The sequence below is a fragment of the Stenella coeruleoalba genome, assembly GCF_951394435.1.
Source record: "Stenella coeruleoalba genome assembly, chromosome: 15".
Taxonomy (NCBI): domain Eukaryota; kingdom Metazoa; phylum Chordata; class Mammalia; order Artiodactyla; family Delphinidae; genus Stenella; species Stenella coeruleoalba.
The window spans coordinates 41,918,614-41,938,752 of record NC_137161.1 but is presented as its reverse complement, the minus strand read 5'-3'; the positions used below and the strand labels follow the sequence as shown (position 1 = coordinate 41,938,752).

General features: G+C 43.4%; 1 protein-coding gene across 1 annotated transcript in view; it reads right to left on the bottom strand.

The window, feature by feature from the left end:
• MACROD2 (mono-ADP ribosylhydrolase 2) overlaps positions 1–20,139 on the bottom strand; it is a gene marked incomplete at its 3' end in the record, with an annotated part of 1,984,281 nt that overhangs the window by 535,061 nt on the left and 1,429,081 nt on the right.

Below are 20,139 nucleotides of genomic sequence, written 5' to 3'. Positions count from 1 at the left end.
ATGCCTGTTCCATTTAGAGCCATTGGAAATGACGTCTCACATGAAGACAATATGAAACGACCTGATTTTGTAGTACAGGTTTGGTTTTACAAGGGCAGGAAGAACGATGCACTTATAATACATCAGTGAACATGAGCACACATAATCAGAGTTTCTAAAATGCATCCTTTAGCGTATATAAACCAAGCACATTCGAGAACTTGCAGAATCATCAGACATTCTGCCAACAGAGATAAAAATATGTGAAAGAATAACCTTGTAAGTTACTTATTTATGAGGCAGAAAGAAGAAGAGATGGGAGTGACTGTTCTGTTGAAACTACTCTCTTCAAGCTCACCACTGGCTTCCTAATCAAGAAGGCCCATAGACTTCCAATCATTCTTCATCTTCTTTGGTATTAAATGTGTTTAACTAGTTTTTCATATTTCAATACGTCTTCCCTCTTGAACTTTTTAAAAAAGATTTTTAAATTGTTTTAAAGTGTACAATTCTGTGGTTTTTAATATGTCCACAAATTTGTGCAATCACCACCACTAATTTCAGGATATTTTCACTGTTCGAAAAAGAAAATCTGTACCCATTAACAGTCGTTTCCCAATCTCCCCTCCCCCCAGCCCCTGTCAACTACTAATCTACTTTGTCTCTATAGATTTGCAGATTCTTCTCCTAGATTTTTCAACACTGCCTTCTTCTGTGTCTCCTCGTACCTATTTGACCTCCCCTGGCTCCTTTTTCTAGGAGCATCCATTAAATGTCTGCCATTCCCAACACCCTAAACTCAGATGTCTGAGCTGATGCTATAAGCATCATCTACCAATATGTCCACGAGGACATCATCTTATCAGGGAGGCTCCCGTGACATTGTTCATGCAGACGAAGAAAGAGAGAGGTGGTGTTGAAATGGGGAGATTAGAGATTTAAAAGACCCCGTTTTACTGGAAGGCAAATACATATTCCAGTGGTTCATACTAATGGTTTAAATCTCAGTGGACTTTGAGAAAATGTGAGAGAGAAGAGAATTGTTGTTCGTCCCCACTTCCAAAAATAAATGTTGCCTTTCTAATTAGGTTTCTACATGCTTTGTTAGGGAGTATATTAGGAAAGGGGACAGAATAAAGCAGGGCCAAGCCCCACGTGGTCACTGTCATATGAGAGAGAGAACCGCTGTCATATGAAAAACGTGCATAAGTTCTCAAATTTGCAAATTCATCTATGATATTTGGGATTATGGGTTTGTTTTGCATTGTTTTAGCCCTTCCTTAAATTAAAGCTTCAAAATGTAAAACTCTTAAAGTTAGAAAAACCTATTAGCTAATTCATTAAACAAATTATTTAACTAGAAAAGAGTATGTATATACACGTATGTGTATATATGTATAGACAGACAGACGGACACACTTTTAATGAGTCCCTGTCTTTAAAGCCCAAAGTCTGGGGGGAGGAAATAAGAGGCAACCGCAACACAGTAGGACAAGGGCATTTAGGGATGTGGGGACATAGATGAAGAGCACTGAGGGAGGTTTTCTAGGAAAAGATAGAATGTCTGGGGGAGGGAACTATACGTGGGAAGCTGAGGAGACACTGTCCTCAGAAGCAAGCTATGAGCAGCAAGGAATTGATGGAAAAGGTGAGGGTGAGGGAAGGTAGATGGGGAGAAAGCAGGAGTCCTTGTGGGCTGCAAAGAAAAAGAAGGCAGCCAGGATGGGCATGTGTGGTTAGGGGTTACCCAGAGGAGGCTTTTCAGTCCACCTTTTCCCTGAGTTTAACACCAACATTTGTAATCACCCAGATGCCTCCCCTTGACAGGCTCTAGAACCAGAAATGCAATGTGTATTCCTCCACAAAAGGAATCCTTCCTGACTTTCTGGTTCTGGCTTTACCTCCTCCCCAGTCAGTGCAATATCTCGCTGCTTCCCCTGCTGGTAACCGGGTCCTACAGGCAGCATCCCTCTGAAGGATCCTACACCACCCTGTTCTTTCCTTCTTTTCCCATTGATCTTATCCGAGGTCGGATCAGCTCTCAGCCCGACAACAGCAGGTGACTTGTAACTGTGCCCCTCAGTCTTCTCCCCTTCTCCCATCTATCCAGCACACCACTTTCAGGTGATTCTTCCTGAAGTACAGTTACCACCACCTTACACAAAACAGTGGCAGCCTTGGCCGACTGTCCAGCTCCTACACAGTAAACTTCAGCACCTTAGGTTGGCATTATATACCCCGGGGGCCTTTCTAGATTCGTGTCTTAGCTTTCCCTAGTTATTCTCTTCCCATGACAATCTTCTCCAACTTTTTGATATGTTTAAGAAGTATTTAAATAGTAAAATTATAGGGCTGTATAAAACTAATAAAACCATAATCACTCTCAGTTGCTATGGCCATCCGCATTAACCTTTAGAAGGAATAATTCCCCACAGAGAAATTATAAAAGTTCTCCCAGAACCATGGCAACTGTGGTCTCTTCTCAATTATGTGTGATCTTTTGGTCACTTTCCCACATTCATCCAAACCTCTGGCACTGAGTTATCATTTTCATCTCCACATCAAGGACTGCTATAACCTTGGGCGGTTTCAGCATTCAGGAAGATGACCCACCCAGCACCTGGCCTGCCAGTTCCCCGACCTGGTCGTTTTTGACAACAACTCCCACCTTCCCTCCTCCCCAGACCACACCCTGGACCTGGATGTAGTATTTCCATTCCAAAGCTACTCTCTGAAAACCTGTTCTCTTTAGTTTGTTCAGCTACTTTCCAAGGAACGTCCTTTACAAGCATTTGAAGTCTGCTCTGTCCTCAAGCCACTCCCCAAATTAATGCTAACATTTCTCCCCTGAGGGGTCTGACTCTTTTCTCTCATGCTGTCTTACTCTTTGTTTTCTCATTCCAGTCACACTGGCCTTCTCTGTCCTCTGAATGTGGCATGTTCCTTTTCACCTTCCTACCGTCAGGCCTTGCTCATGCTGTTTCCTCTTCCTGAAATGATATTTCTGTCCTCTTTTCCCCAGCTTATTTTAACATTTGCCACGCCAACAAGGAAGGATCCTCCGATACAGATGACTACCCGTCTTATGCTTTCCTAACACCACGTAACTTTTCCTCACAGCACACACCATAGTTGCAATTTGACATTGATTTATGTAAATGTTTGATTAATATTCTTCATTGAGCGAAAGCCCTAAGGAGACAGATGCCACACCTGTTTTTACTTATCACTGTATCCCTAAAGCATTGCCAGCACATAGAAGATGATCAATAAATATGTGTTGAATGAATGGACCGTGGACTCGTGAGCCTTTGTATGGACAGCAGGAAAGGCTTATTACTGGGAAGTCAAGGGTGTTTAGCCCTAGAGTATGCGGAGGGCCAAGGGATTCTGAGACGTCCAAGCAGAATGACGTATCCACATTATTCTATTTCATCCCTGAGGGAAAACTATTGAGAAGAGGCATTTGAGAAAACACAACTCCTGGTGGGAAGATGTGCTGTCATTAATTAAAAGGGGAGGCAAATATCAAGGTAAATATCCCTGAAAACATACTTGCTTTTCAGCAGTATATGTACATAACATAAAGTATGATGTTCAGGGTAAACAGCAACAGCGTGATCCTTTGTCCACTTAACTGCAAGACCCCAAGGGTTACGAGCAAGGCCAGTGAATAGACAAGGGCAGATTTTTGCCCAGGGATGGGCTCCTGATGACAGCAAGGCCTGCCTCAGAAAGTCTCGACCGTATTCTGGTCACCAGGGGACTTTTGTTCACAAAAGCAGAATGGCCACCCAAAGGGAAGGTTGCAGACAAGCTTCAGATGAATCATTGAATTAGATGACATACAAAATCTCTTCCAAGTATGAGGGTCAATGAGGCCGAACCAGCCATTAATAATTCAGGGCCAAGCGTGCAGTTTGTGTGTGTGTGTGTGTGTGCGCGCGCGAGTGCGCACACACGCGCCCAGGTGTGCATAGAATCTGCTTCTGTCACTCCAAATCTGCTTAGTTCCTCATTCATTAGGATAGATTATTAAAATTAACTTTTGTTGTAAATGGTGAAGCCGACTTACACAATTTATACAAGATTTTTAAAAATTCACTTTTGTATTTAAATTGCTTGCTAAATTTTTACATACACACACATATGTATATATATAACCATTCCCAAATCAAGATATAAAACATTTCCAACACCCCAGAAAGCTACCTTGTCCCACGTCAATATCTATCCCCTGAAGAAACTGCTATTCCCTCCGCTATTATCACAGATTAGTTTTGTCTGTCTTTCCACTTCATATACATGGACAATGTGCACTGTCTATATTTTGTTCAATATTATTCCTGCCTGATTTATCCATGTATCCATATATCCATGCTACATCCACACACAGAGCAGAAGCTCATTCTTTTTCGTTGTAGTGTTATATTCCATTGCATGAATGAATGTTCCACAATTTACCCATTCTAGTGTTGATGGACAACTGAGTTACTTCCAGTTTGGGGCTATTGTGAATAAAGTTGCCATGAACATTCCCATACATGCCACTTGGTGAACACAAGCACTTGTTTCTGCTGACAGTACACCCAGGAGTTGGGGCTACGGGTCCAGAGGTTATCCAGATGCTTAACTCTGGTAGATTCTGCCAGTTTTCCAAAGCAGCTGTAGCAATGTACACTCCCAACAGAAACGTAAGAAAGTTTAAAATAACGTATTTATCTTTCTAGTCAGTTAACGTGTCAGGATATATAATTATATTTTCTTGACCACATTTAAAGCTAGTAAGGATAGCTTTAGGCTAATCAATACCTTTTATAGCTAGAAGCTCAGACACGTTTTATGACTCACCTGTTTTCTCTCTACAAAGCAGTGAGTACTTAAACCATGAGGGGACAAATTCTGTCAACAGAACATCAAAACAAAAGAGGGAGAAGGGGGGACAAAACAAAAGAGGGGAAAAAGTGAAACAACGAGTTTGCAATGCCTTTCATCCATGGTACATCAAATACCACTTTAGACATTTTTTCTTACTCCGTTATTACACGATATTTCACTTTTCATCAAGCTGCAGAAAGATACAGCAATGAAGACTCACTGAAGGTTCTACCCGGCCACTGAACTATTTGTTGGAATTGGGGAAAACCAGGAATGTTTTCAACACAGCGAGAGTGAATCTGGTTTTGACCTTGCCCTAGACGGTTTTCCTCTCTAGCTTTCATTTTTTTTTCATTTTGCTCTTGTTGATAATTCCCCAATATCTTTAACTTTGTCTATAGGCTCCTATGTGGAAACATTGTTCCCTTGTTACAAAACTCAAACATTTTCTATTGAAAATCTAGCATAGTCTACTGAAATAAATATAGATATAACTTACTCTGCTGGTAAAACAGCCCTTTTTGGAGGAAGAAGCAATGATCAACTTTTGTTTTAAACTTAGAATGAGGGTCTGCTTGCAGCTACAGATTGCCAAAGCATACAAAGGCATATGGTAATACCTTAAATCAATTATTTCTCAGAAGTTCTTAGCACACAAAAAAATTTTAAACTCAAACTGACAGGATACCAGGTACAATTAATCCATGCTTTAAAACATTAAGCCCATCTAACATTTACAGTCGACCCAGGGCCTCTGTCTCTTGAATTCTCCCCTAGCATCCCTTTCCAGCCCAGTTTCCGGGAGTCACCTCTACTTTAACTGTGGATGCCTCTCTAGCAGTTGTAAGAAGAAAGCAATCTGGGAGATGAAGGTCCAGGCAAAGCTCAGAAATGTAAAAACTATTGTTTATGTAGCGAATTATTTTATCTTTAGCTGCACAATTTCTTCTTTAGTGGCCTTCACCTCAAAGGGGGTTTAGTCCATACCCTCAACCCTACCCAGCAGGGCACTTAGCCCAAGGCTGGGATAAAATACTACCAATTGTATGGAATCATAAATCCCCATGTCCATTGCATATTATTTAGAAAGTGGTTGCCATGCTCACCAGCCCTCAGGGTGACTGTAAGTACCAAATTGGGGCGGAATGACTATAAATACCCAGAAATAAGCAGCAACAGTTAAATAAAACTCTCTGGAACTCTGCACACTAAATTCATGTCCACTTTTAAGCCCTCCCTCCCCATCAAGTCTTTAATGAGGAAAGCGTGCTGATTTAATTCTATTTGCACACAAACTCAAGTAAAATAAAAAGATCATGCAATTATTATTTTTTATTTTTTTGCGGTACGCGGGCTTCTCACTGTTGTGGCCTCTCCTGTTGCGGAGCACAGGCTCCGGACGCACAGGCTCAGCGGCCACGGCTCACGGGCCCAGCCGCTCCGTGGCATGTGGGGTCTTCCCGGACCGGGGCACGAACCCGTGTCCCCTGCCTTGGCAGGCAGACTCTCAACCACTGCGCCACCAGGGAAGCCCTCATGCAATTATTAAACGTGGGATTTTCAGCATTGATGAAAATCTCTGTCCTAAATGATGGGGATCACATATCAGTGGGTTTATTAAAACGTTAACATCAGTTGAACTGGGATTGTCAACATTGACCGTCAATGTAAAATTACACTTCGATATTTCAGAGAGGATAGCTACAGTCTTTTTCTATCTTAGCACATGAGTTCTGGTGTGGGGACCAAATGGACATGAAACAATACACTTTATAAGCCCAGGTAAAAGGAGATGAAATGTGAGATGAGTTATGTTTTGCTCAGAACATTCCTCACCAACCTCCCCGAACACACACACCCCTGTCCTGCATGCGAAAGAGAGGGGGAGGGATGCAGATGGAGAATGTGGTGGGCATGGGGAAGTACAGGGCAATGAATTTATTTTTTTTTTAAATCTCAAAACAGCTTCCCATCAACCCCCTCCCCCAGGCCTCCTTCCAACCCACAAAAGCAATTCTGATGGTATGATGGAATCAAATTACTTGAGAGAAATGAGGGGAAGGAGGCTCACCGTTAAGCAATTGCCGGAGCAGCCACTCAGACGATTCTGGCTAAAGGCTGAGTTTCACAAGAGATAAAACAGGTGAAGTAATAAGAGTGACACTGGCCTCTGTTACTGCAGTGAGCACGGCAGCAGAATGCTAAAGAGGGTGCCACTGGCTTCCCTCAGGAGAGCAAAAGGGCACACAGCAGGCAAGAGCGAGGCTTTCACAGCCCATCTTCAAGATGGTGGGGTCTTAGCTGCTGTTTGAAAGGGCAGGCTTTGTTACACGTGTATATAAACATAACTCGGCAGGCTCTGTTATATGCGTATATATACACAATATGGCATATTAATAAGCTGGACTGCCGTAGATGCTGACCGGGCCCTACATACGTCACTGTGGCACGCGTGCCATCCTTGCATCCTGGCTCAACTTACAACCTCTGGCAGCTGCTGCCTTTTTACTGTGGGTTCTCACTGCCCACCTGTGGAGTAGGTCCGAAGTGTCAGGGAATCAAGGCCACCGCGAGCATCCTTTAACCCATGATTAGTGAGATGGTGGGTACGTGTCCCAGCTCACGTGCCCCCAGGAAGGCTGAGGTGCAGGCTGCAAGTTGCCCAGTGGGTCGATGCTCCAGTGGTCCACAGCAACAATGCTCAGCAATGCACTCTGTTGGCTTCTTCCCTTCCTTGTCTCTCTTTCCCCACTCCCTTTCCTGAAATGACCTCCCAAATTCACTACTTGCCCCCAAACCCTGACCTCTGAATCTGCTTTTGGGGAAACCCAAACTATGACAGCCATCAACACCCATTCATGAACCTGAGAAAAAGAGATGCCACGTCTTATCTGGATAGCACTCTTTCTCTAAACTTTTCTAGTTGTCACCTCTGGCACATGCACGGTAGAGAACGTTTTACAAGTTACTTAAGGATGCGGGGGAAAGAGTTGGGGAGCTCGCTACTCCTCAGCATGAAGCACAATCCTTTTTTTACTTTGTGGGGCTGTAGAGGTCACAGGGCTGGGCTCACGTTGGCGTGAAAAGCTGCCACACTAGACAGAAATCTTGAAAAATAGGAAATTGTTGCTGCTGCTGTTAACATGTATCGAACAATTATTATGTAGAAGTCACTCTAAAAGAAACGCATGTAAACACTACGTAATCTTCACAACAACCCAAAGAAGAGAAAAAGGAGAAGAAGGAAGATGAGTTGGCTTCTAAATGACTTAGTGTCTTGAGGGAGGGGTTGATCAAGGATGATTAATTTGAATTAATATTAAATACTTTGCAGGAGGTATGCAAAGCATAGTCTGTGTTGTACTGCCTTTAATGAACTTATTATCACTCACTAATGTGATAACTGTGATCTGGACCAGCATCCACTTGAAGAGGAAGCAATGATACTGCCTATGGCTATGGACGGGCATGGGGTGCGAGCCTAGGCTATTCGTAGGAGCCCTGCCAACTCTGGCTTCCACATAAAATAGCCCAAATCCTCAAAACTCCCTTCCGGATGTATGTAACCTTTCATTTTATAGAAGCAAAAAGGGAACTCAAGCAAGGGCAGGGCCAGCCCCAAAGCCTGGGTCTACTGACTTCCCTGCATCCATCCACACTCTAGCCCAGGGCCTGGCATTCTGTTCTTCCCCACATCGCCGCAGAATGCATGCACGTTACCACAACCCCTCCCCTTCACAGACACCGGTCCCAACGCAACACTGTTTCAAATTCCAAAGAAAGGAAATCAAACTGCAGGCCCCTGTGGTCAGAAAGCTTGTTGCCCAAGTACAGAGCTTCCTGTGAGGACCACACGCAATAGACCAGGGGCCACTGATGTTCTGCCCTTTCTCACACGGCAGCACTCAGTCTAGCATTTAATGTCTTCATTGCAGAGCATGAGTGGGGCCCAAGGAGGGCCACAGAAAAGCTGATGGTTCTGATGATGCAATTATTCCTCAACATGTAGGTACCATCATTCCAGACACAATTAGAACCCGTACCTTTGAAGCTCACCGGCTCACAACAGAACTTCTGTGACATTATGCCTTTCCCAACGGCGCCTTACCCCTTCCTTTATTTTATTCAACTTAGTACTAATTTTCCTAGCAGGACCTATAGGATTGGTCATAACATAAAAAAAGAAAATTCTATACTTATTTGAATCTCCTCACACCCACTCTGTCATTTCACTTGACACTGTGTGCCACAGCAAGTGATACTCCATAAATTCTACTCTATTCAGCCCCAGACTTGAGTTACTGTTGCTTTCACCTCTTAAAACAAATTGTGAAACATTAAGTTTTCCTTTCAAGCTGTCTTTGCTCAGCAAAGCAGGTCTGAATGAGCCGCATTTTTATGAGACACAAGCTTACCATCTATGCAAGTTTCATCAGCTTCTCAAACTTACGAGCACCAGTGTCTATTTCTAAGGGTGTTTTTAAAAATCATCTTCTGCCTAAGGAATTATAATAATGACCTGAGAAATGGCTCATGAAACAAATTCTACTCTATGCAAGCTGTTCCTATACCCCTGAATAAGTCTCTTGAAAAAGGAGATGAAAGATCTCACAGAATCACCTGGAAAAGAATTTTTGTAAAATTTTTTAAAAGAGCATTCTTCCTACAGGGCTAATCGAGGGAGTTCTTTGAGGACATCACATTTGAGTAGAAAAGATTTATACTGGGATCAACTGAGAGATGAAAATGCAGTTTCTATTTCTGAACTGGTGGCATCTATGGGGCATGGACCTGGTGGCCAGTGATGATCTCATGTCCATACGAGGAGCCCCTAGTGACTTCCTCCACACTCATGACCAAAGTCCAAACCCCTCATTTTGGCTTGCAGAGCACTTCCACTGCCGTTGTCACAATCTGAAATGATCTGTCCCACGTGCTTGGCCACCACGCATCTACCCCATCGGAATAGCAGTTCCATGAGGCGGAACCCTTATCTTATTCATTTTTCCACCTTCAGTGCTCAGAGCAAAGTAGGTGCCCAATAAGATGGTGTGTTAACAACAGGAACACGGGACATATCCAGTGTCCTGTGAGGCTCCCTCGCATCCTGCGGTGATTTTATGCCACCTGAGACCTAGGAAAATATCAGCCCTTGCACTGGAGGGCAGGAAGTGAATTAATTCTGTGCTGCTCTCTGGAGCCTGCTGGCCAAACCCCCTACACATGGGACCTTGGTACAACCTAAAGGCATGGCTGAGGAGAATGAAACCTAGGTCCCCTTGGCTTTAGGTCCGATAAACACCTCTTGGGCTTCTGTCACTCTCGAGCAGGCAGAGCAGAGGACTTCCTTCAGGAACACATCAGCACACAGGGTCTCTGAGCTTTGCTGTCACTGACTCGCAGGCATGAAACTACTTATGTCCCCAGAAGCTGCTTTTATGCCCCCATCTGCAGTCAGGTGCAAGATTCTCCTGAAGGAGTCACGCTGAAGACTGTCATCACAGCTCCCAGCACTGTTAACTCCGATCACCAAATATGGAAGAAGATGAGTTAGTCCCCAAAGCCCCTGATTACTGGCTTTTACTCCCCAATGACTGGTTGAATTCCTGTGTAAACTGCCATCATTCCAGGAATTCCTCTGAAAAGCTTCTCAGTGACCAACCCCAGGATGAGGAATACTCAGTGTGGACAATCTCTCCTCTCATGTCTGAATGCCGAGACAGACGCTGGTTGCAGCCGTCGACAATCTGAGGTCTGTCTGAACTAGTGTCTCAATGTTAGCATGTGGAGTTTTCCTATATAGGGATGGACCAGTTGGTGGAAACTCTTCTCTACCGTTTTATACCATTTACAGTGGCAGCCACTCCTTTGCTGAGTGAGGCAGAGATGAGTGCAATCTTGGGGCCTAAAACTGTAACTAAAAAGAAAACATTTGATGTGATTTTTGTGATCAAAAATACATTATTTGATATAATTCAAGTCCAGTAGAGGACCTCACACTGAAGGTCATTTTCAAAGACATTCCAAAAGATACCACGTGAAAAGTTCTGAAAATGTCCGTGTTGAGACGGAGGGCAAAGCTTCGTCTGATGTGAGCAGTAATGACACCATTAGACCGCTGTGTCTCTTTGTGACAGCTGAGTTTCTGAGTGCGCTGGATCGGACCAGCATCCCCAGTTCTACACTCTTCTTTGCTAGACCCTTTGCCATCTGGCTTTGCAGAGCCTGTCCCCATGGGCGGAGTGTATTTCTCTGCCCGAATGATGTCGAGTTTGGCCTTGTGACTTGCTTTGCCCAATAGGATGTGAGCAGAAATGAGGTTTTAAAAGCTCTTGCTGGCATAAAAAGAATGCCCCCAGGTAGGCCCCGCCCTTTCAAACTGGCACCTGAAATGAGACAGGTGGAAGAAACTGGGCCCCAGTAGAAGCCTGCAATCCAGCATGGCCAGACCAAGCCTGGCCTCCATCAGTTAAACCACAGTCAGCCCTCAGGACCGTCAACCAGAAAATAAATGCTATTTGCTGTCAGCCATTGGGTTTGGGGGTTGTCTGTAATGCAGAAAAATCTGACGGATACACTGAGCTAGAACTGTTAGTGAGGGAACATAAGCTGCTTCTGAAATCCCACTAAGGCCGCACAGCACCCAGGAGTCATTTGTATTCTTATCTAGGCCTTTGCAATCTTCAGAAAGTGGTTTCACCGGTTGGCTCTTTGTCCAGGGTAAAACCATTATTTACATCATAAAGTCTGCATACTAGTTCAAGGATTCAAAGAGGCATGGGAACTGGTTTAAGAGAAACCCTGGAACAAGGGAAAGAGAAGAGGTCTTGGAGTCAGACCTACCAGACTCTGCATCTCCCCCTGTAAATTGCCAACTGTGTGAGCACAGTGCGTTTCTGTTCCTCAGGGTCCGCACCTGCAACGTAGGGATAAGGCTCCTCTTATTGTGAAGATGAAGTTGTGTACGTCACGTGCCTCTTGTTCATCACAGGTTTTCTTGTTTCAGCCCCTTTCCCTATAGGTACTTTAATAAAGATGTGAGAAAGCTGAAGGATGTAAGAAAGCCTAAATGTAGGAGAATGCCGGTCAGCACAGGAGGCCTGGAGACCCAGCTGGGAGCTCTAAGGTCTTCAATCTGCCACAGGGCAGCGGCCACAATCGAAGGTGCATTCAATTTTCAAGATAAAGTGCAGTCTCACCATCTCCCCCAAGAACTTGGGAGTAGATTTACATTGCCTATTTTTTTCCAGATATCCCTTCCTGACACTTGAAAACACAATTTTTGGTAAGAGAAACAGGTATTCACAAAACTGACCTCATTTACAGCTAAACCTCTGAAAGAATTGTACCATACTTGCTGTAGTCTAAAATATACTTATCAACCTCCAAAAGAATCTTACTAATTAGATTCCCCCAAATCATGCCACTCTGGATCTCTAGTAATAGGAACACGTTTCTTTAAAGAATCTAAAAGGAATTTGGAGCGGCAGGAACAATGGACTGATCCGTCGCATATATGATTTTTTTCTAAACAGTTCCATCTAGAACATCCCCTTCACTGGTTTTTAGATTTCTAAGTTTTACCCAAATATAAGATACTGCTCCTCAAAATGCCTAGAGGGATGTAATTGGATACGATGCCTGTACCACTTCCCTCAGACAGACAGAACCTGGCTCTTTCCTCTAAAGCATAGTGAGGCATTTGGGGGATAGTCGGCGTTTGAGGGATGATAGAATAATGTAGAGACCAAAGAAGCCACAGAACTGTAAAGCAGGACAACTGCATTTTCAAATGCAAATTTCCCACAATGCTCGTCATTGTGCATCTTAATAATGAATGACGATATTTCACAAACCATGAGCTCTAGACCAAGTTTGTGGTCAAGTAATGAAATCCTAGAAGGACATATTTCTCATCAAAAATCAATTTGTTCTCCTGCTGGAGCCGTATGTAGTAAGCAAACACAGGACAGGATGAAGTTGTAACGTGCCATGAAAACCTGCCGGGGCCAGAAAAGAAGTTGAGGATGTGCTTTTAGTGGTAATGATATCCACTTAAACATACATGTTAAAGATTTATTCTGATGCATCCCTTTAGGAAGTTGGAACTTTTGTGTAGACTCCAAAGTATTCCTGACAGAAATATAGATATAAATATCTACTTTACAAATAAATATAAATACTGGTCACACAGTATTTCACTTATGTAACACCTGACAATTTTTTCTTGAAAAGGAGAATGGCATTCTGGCACGTAAGGGCATTTGGAATTCATCACTCCCTTCTGACAAATAAAAGGCTGAACAGGGCTTCCCTGGTGGCGCAGTGGTTGAGAGTCCGCCTGCCGATGCAGGGGACGCCGGTTCATGCCCCGGTCTGGGAGGATCCCACATGCCGCAGAGCAGCTGGGCCCGTGAGCCATGGCCGCTAGGCCTGAGCGTCCGGAGCCTGTGCTCCGAACGGGAGAGGCCACATTAGTGAGAGGCCCACGTACGGCCAAAAAAAAAAAAAAAAAAAAGGCTGAACAAACTGAAAAAAATTTAAAAATCTTCTTAGATCCATCAGAGAAGTGAGGTCACAGAGCAAACCACTATCCCTTTAACTTGGAGAGACAGGTGAATACAGAGAATCACAACTTACCAGAGCAGAAACTCCTAAGCAGAAACTTCCACAGGAGCCAGCACCACCGTAGGAAAATCTAAACTGTAACTGAGGAATTGTTCGAGCTTGGAGTAGACAATTCTGTGTCAACTTCAAGAAAAGATAACTGTTATCTGACTAGCTCGACGAGCTTACTCAGGAATAGTCAGAGGAGCTGCAACTCACAAAACACAAGCTCTGGCAGACCACAGGCAAACCCAGAAAACAAACGAGGCGAGCTTGCTTTTATGGAGAAAAGGGGAAAATGGGCAGGACTGTTCTAAGTGAATGTTCATTGGAGGAAAGTAAGAGTTCAGGGTGGTGGTGTCTTCTCATTGGCTGAGCTACAGAGTTTTCCATTGGCTGGGCTTGTTGCTGGGCGAGAAGAACATCATCCTTCCTCTTGATGGGGGTAAAGTAGGCGCACCTGCCTGTTGGAGACGCAAGGGAGTCTCTTCTATTCGGCATAATTGACAATGACTGGTGGGGTGTAAGAACTCGCCCTACAGGTCTTCCCAGCTCCAATTTTAATTGACGTTTCCTTTATTAATTTTCACGCCGGAAAGTTAAAAATTCCACGGGGTGGGGTGGGGGGCTAGTCGTAGGGTGGCCCCACACATTTTTGTAAATTTTACCTTGCCAGGTTCTCACAGTGAATGCAGAGAAAAATCCCCTCGTGCTACCTGCACGGGAGGGGGAAAGGAGCTTCTCTGAAATATGCCACTCTGTTCTTAACAAGGGCTGCCTGCAGGAGAAACTACTTTACCAGAGCCTAACCTGCTGAGGTTTATTTAGAGCCTAACCTCCCTGGGGGAAGGGCAATATTCTACTTCAGCCAGCTCTAGGCATCCACATGGGGGGAGGGAAATACCCAACTCCAGCCACTCTAGTTATCTTATCCACCTGAGGGGGAAAAGGGGGAACCAAGAAGCACTTGTGATATTCACAGTTCAGAAGCCCAGGCTCAAAAAAGACAGAGACCTAATCACAGGACTATAGAATGCACCCTCTCCCCACCACCTCACCTCCACCTTATTAAAGGTCTATTTACTGCAGCCCCATTTGCCCAGCACATCTGTGAAAGACATCGTCAAGTGAATGAAAGACAAGCCAGGCAGGGAGAAAATATTTGCAAAAGACATAACTGATACAGGACTGTTACCCAAAAATAAACAAAGAACTCTTAAAACTCAGCAATAAGAAAATGAACAACTTGATTTAAAAATGGGCAAAAGATCTGATCAGATACCTCACCAAAGAAAATACACAGATGGCAAATAAGCTTATGAAAAGATGCTCTGCATCATGCTATCAGAGAACTGCAAATTAAAACAATAAAGAGATACCACTACACAGCTATTACAATGGCCAAAATCTGGAATATTGACAACACCAAATGCTGGTGAGGATGTGCAGTATCATTCGTTACTGATGGGAATGAAAAAGGGTACAGCTACTTTGGAAGACAGTTTCTTACAAAACTAAACATACTTTTACCATATGCTCCAGCAATTGTGCTCCTTAGAATTTATGTAAAGAAGTCCACACAAAAACCTGCACACTGATTATTCATAATTGCTTTATACAGAATTGCCTAAATTGAAAGCAACCAAAATGTCCTTTAGTAGGTGAGGGAATAAACAAACTGTGGTACATCCAGACAATGGAATATTAGTCAGTGATTAAAAGAAACGAGCTATCAAGATGTGAAAAGACACAGAGGAAACTTAAATACGTATTACTAAGTAAAAGAAGCCAATCTGAAAAGACTATACACTGTATAATTCAAACTGGAAGAGACAAAACTATAGACACAATAAAAGGATCAGAGGTTGCCAGGGGTTAGTGGGGAGGAAGCGATGAACTGGTGGTGTAGCATAGAAAAGTTTTTAGGGCGATGGCAGTATTCTTTATGATACTATAATTATAGATATATGTCATACTTTTGGCCAAACCTATAGAAAGTACAGCACCAAGAGTGAACCCTAATATAAACTATAGACTGGCAGTGTAGGTTCATTGATTATAAATAATGTACCACTCTGCTGTGGGATTGTGGTGGAGGCTGCATGTGGGGACAGGTGGTATACAGGAAATCTTGGTATTTTCCGCTCAGTTTTGTCACGAACCTAAAACTTCTCTAAAAAAAATAGTCTATTAAAAATAAAATAATGTAAAGTAAAACAGCGTAAAATAAACAGCTCTCAGCTATGACAGATGAGCATTTCCAGCTGTTATTTTTTAGCATATTTTCTAAATGACAGTTTACCCACCAGTGACTTCAGTGTTCTTTTGGAATCCTAAATTCAGAAGCTCATTTTAGGAAATGATATTAAAGCAATTCCTGTGTGACAGCAAGCACATAGAATTCCAAGTCTCTCAAGCACAGAGGCCTGGTAATTACTAAGGAATGTTTTATCAGACGCAGAACTCTTCTTTGTGTAATAATGTCAGTAGTGGCTTTAATAACACGTTGAAGTTACAAAGCACTTTTCATGGTCATTAGGAATTCCCTTTGGTACTGCCCAGTGCATTTCATGTCAAAATTATACTCGGGCACATCTCTGACATATGATAAATACTGCATTTCCATAAAAAATGTAGAATGGACTTGATACATACAATATGGACGAATCTCACAGACAGTACTTCGAATGAAAGAAGCCAGACACAAAGTGTACATACGGGCAAGATTCCATTTATATGAAGTTCAAGAACAGGCAAAACTAAGCTGTTAGAAATCAGAACAGTGGTTGTTTAAGGGGGGCTTGGCTTGACTGAAAGGGGTCATGATAGAACTTTCCAGGGTGATAGAAATGTTCTATCTTGACTGGGGAGTTGGTTACACAGGGATATGCATTTATTCAAATCTTCCTTACTGATTCAGAAGCCATGAAGAAATTCCTTCTACATGGTTCGAGTGCCCAAAATGGGGCACAGGTGCCCAGATGGACTGCTCTTACTAGTGACCAGTGCTCACGTAAAGCAAGTGGACGAGTGAAGTTTGAGAAGGAGACTCCTAGTTTTCTTATCTGTCTGCAGCACAGATGAGAGTGATAATCACTTTCACGATCAATATATTTTGTTAAAAAAAAAAGGGGGGAGAGAGAGAAGGAAGAAAACGAAGATGAAGAGAGTAAAAATTCCCCCTTGGTAGATGGGAACATGGGGAGCACAGAAGGCGAGAAAGATCAGTGGGGGAGGAGCCAGGCTGGCGATGGAAGAGGGGGCGGAGTCTGCCCAAGGTGGTGGGCAGGTAGACGGAGCAGGCAAGTGACCCCTGCCCTGGGGGAGCAGAGTGAAGCAGCCCAACATGTTTGTAATTTTCTCCTCTGCAGGGTTAGAAACAACAAATTAAGAACCAGGACAACTGCAATCTTGACATATTCCTTAAGCTTCACAATGCCCCTCTATGCCGAATTGTGATTATATCCTAAGGATTAGCAGCAAACCATAAAATTTAAAGAAGCTGTGGATTGCTCTTTAGGGATAAGAAGGAAATAGGGAACCACGGGGACCACAGCTTTCTCCTCAGCTAGACTCATTGCGAGAGAAAGCCTAGGGTGAAACGGGCAGCGGCAGTTTTAAGGAAAAAGAAAAGAGGATGGTGGAATAATCCATACGGGCTGAATTAAAGACGAAAATGAGAGCATGGGAGGTCACATGCGGGTGTGACAATTCATCCTTTGCTCACCTCTCCCCCTTCCCCACCACCCAAAAATAATGATAATGATTCATAAATCACACCCCCACACACACAAAGCCCTTCTATTCCTATTGGGATGCCTTATATTTTTTAAGCTAAATCATTGTGGAGAAAATTATTTTAAAATAATCAAAGGAGGCATCCCATAAAGTGACTGCTAGAGAAAAAAAGAAAGAAGGAATTCAAGATGTCACAATGGTTTGGGGGCCACTATTATACGACTGGTTTAATTTACTTCTCCTCAAGGGCAGAAGCCAGCCCTGTCTCAGAATTTATTTCTGTCTGGTCACCTTCTCTCTGCATCCCAGTCAATTCCTTCAGCAACTGTGTAACTTGTTTATACTCAGATTAAACTGCATTCATTTGTATGCTGCCTAGGAAATAGGAGGTTTCTAAAGGTGTTTATTTTCTATAACCTGGGCTATCCAACAAGAACCTGAGTGTAGGCTATCTCTGGCTTGCTTTCTGGAATCATAGTATTTATGCAACGTGATGCTTTTAGTTAACACCGAGCTCAAGCAGCACTATTCATAGGCTTCGTAGCTCAGATTCTCTCTCTAGTATGTGGGTGTATATATATATAAATATAACATATATTTTATATAAATATTTTATATATATATATATATATATATATATATACACACACACACACACACATACCATCCAGGCCATATACACGAGAATATAAACACATTGTGCTAAGACTTCATCTTAGTTTTTATTACCCAGACGAAAAGGACCTTGGCCAGCCTCTGCCTCGTGTTTAACACGTGCGTCATTCAGCCACTTCCAGAGCAGTAGATACTACAACCAAAGTATTCAGATGCCAATCTGGTCAGCTCCTGTAGACACAGACCCTCTCTCTGCAGGTGCAGAATGACATGCACCCTTGAGCCCAAACCATAATGTTATGTAAGACAGCACCTTCTATTTTGGTTTCTCTCACAAATGAAGTACAGAGTAGCACGCTCTCCAAATGAGAACTACAACACTGCAATGTGTCAACGTGAGCGTTTTATAATTAAATATTAAATACATAGTTTCCTTACTTTCAAAGAACGCTATGGTTAGGGAAAGGAGGCTGCCCAGTGAACCACAGTCATGGAGGAGCACAGCCATGGCCAAAGTGGGGTGGGGGGGAGGATAGGAGGGTAGGGAGTTAGGGGAGTGAGGGTGGGGACGGCTGAGAAATAGCCCAAGCACTTCCTCCCACCTTCCCATCCTGCAGTTTCTCCAACTCTCCCCTCCCTTATCAGCCAAACCCAGGGTCTAGGCAGCAGGGACACTGGGGTGGCCTTGCACAGAGCAGGACAGAGAAGGGAGGGCAAGGGGAGGAGGGGGGAAACAGAATCACCAAGAAACAAGGGGATTGCGCTGTTATAAAACACAACCTTCACCAAAGTTAACTCATCAGGTTATCACTTCTAAAGTGTCAGTTACTACAGACCGAGCCCCAAAGACAGGGCAGCACACAGAAATGGCACAGCAGCCGGAATTGGGCAAATGTGACTTTGGTTATGAGCCACGGGTCCAGGAACTCGAGTAGACAGGTGGGAACTGGTGAATCCGGCTCATGCCAACATGTGCCCAGTCTTAAGGGAGGAGGCTTGTTGCTCAGTTAGGTGGCAAGCTGCTTTCTCAGAGAGTGAGTCCAAAGTGTCGGGACCGCAACCTTACTTGTTCCACAAGCTTATAACTCACAAGCTGATATTCACAGTCCACGAATCTGCAGTGGACAGATTCCCTTGAGGCCTGTGGCAATCAGGACCTTTACATAATTAGCAAAACTATGGATCCATCGGGACTTAATCACGTTCTCTTCCACACGAAACTCGTTCAGATCCTGGTAAGTCTTTGAAAAGATCAATTTATTTTAATATCATATATTACATTTACTGTTTATTATTTTCAAATATTTTAAGTACAGAGTGGCCTTTCAAACATATCTGTGCTTATGTGCATATGTGTTTATATATTTTATATTTACATATGTATAGCTCTTCCAATACCCCAGGGTGATTTTAACAGTCAGCGAGTGTCAATGAATTTAGTCAAATACCATTCAAGGGCATCAAACTTTTGTCTGGCATGTTCAAATCAGGAGTAGCAGCCGGTGCGGAAAATGAAGACCATTTCCCAGGTTTCTCTTAAAGAAGAGGCACTCAGCCTTCATTTTAAATATGTTCTGAAGGCTAATGTACCTGGCAGAGCAGAAAGTAAAGAGAGAACATGCAACACATCTGCAAACAGCAGTACAGCACTTGCTAAAGTTCATTGCTTAAAAAAAAAAAAAAAAGCCGGGGCAATCAGTATTTGATGTTTAACAAGTGCCCCCCCACAAACCAGGTCCAGTTAGGTACCGAGCAAATCCACACCACGTTCATCACATTGTCCTCTCCAAGCCTTTGTCAAGAGAAAACTGTCTCTCAGGTGTCAAGAAGGATTTGTGAGAGTTAATCTGATTTTTCATGAAGGAAGTCTTTAGTACTTTACCAATATGCTCCACTTTCTGCCAGACACGTGAAACGGCTGTCTGACGTCAGCACCACCTGCTGTGCTCTCCTCTTTCTTGTATTGATTTATCTGCTAACCTTGACGAGGCAGTCTTAGGTTGCAGATGGATCACGCACCAGGAGAAGGCCACTTTGCCTAGCGACAATCGCATTTGTGATTGACAGCCACCGAGCACCCAAACGGCCTGGGATCTACAAAACCTCTTGAATCTCTTTCCAAGAAATAGCCATTTTTCCTTCCCTGCAGTCTTCATTTGGGAATTAGAGAAAACATCGCTGTAAAATAGCCAACTTCCTTATTTACTGTGACATTCACAAGTTGTCATACTCTGTCACCCAGTTTGTCAGGAAGTTTCTCCTAGATGTCAAGCACTGGGCTGGGGGCCTCTGGTGAATGGGAGAGAATTTCTAGCTTCAAAG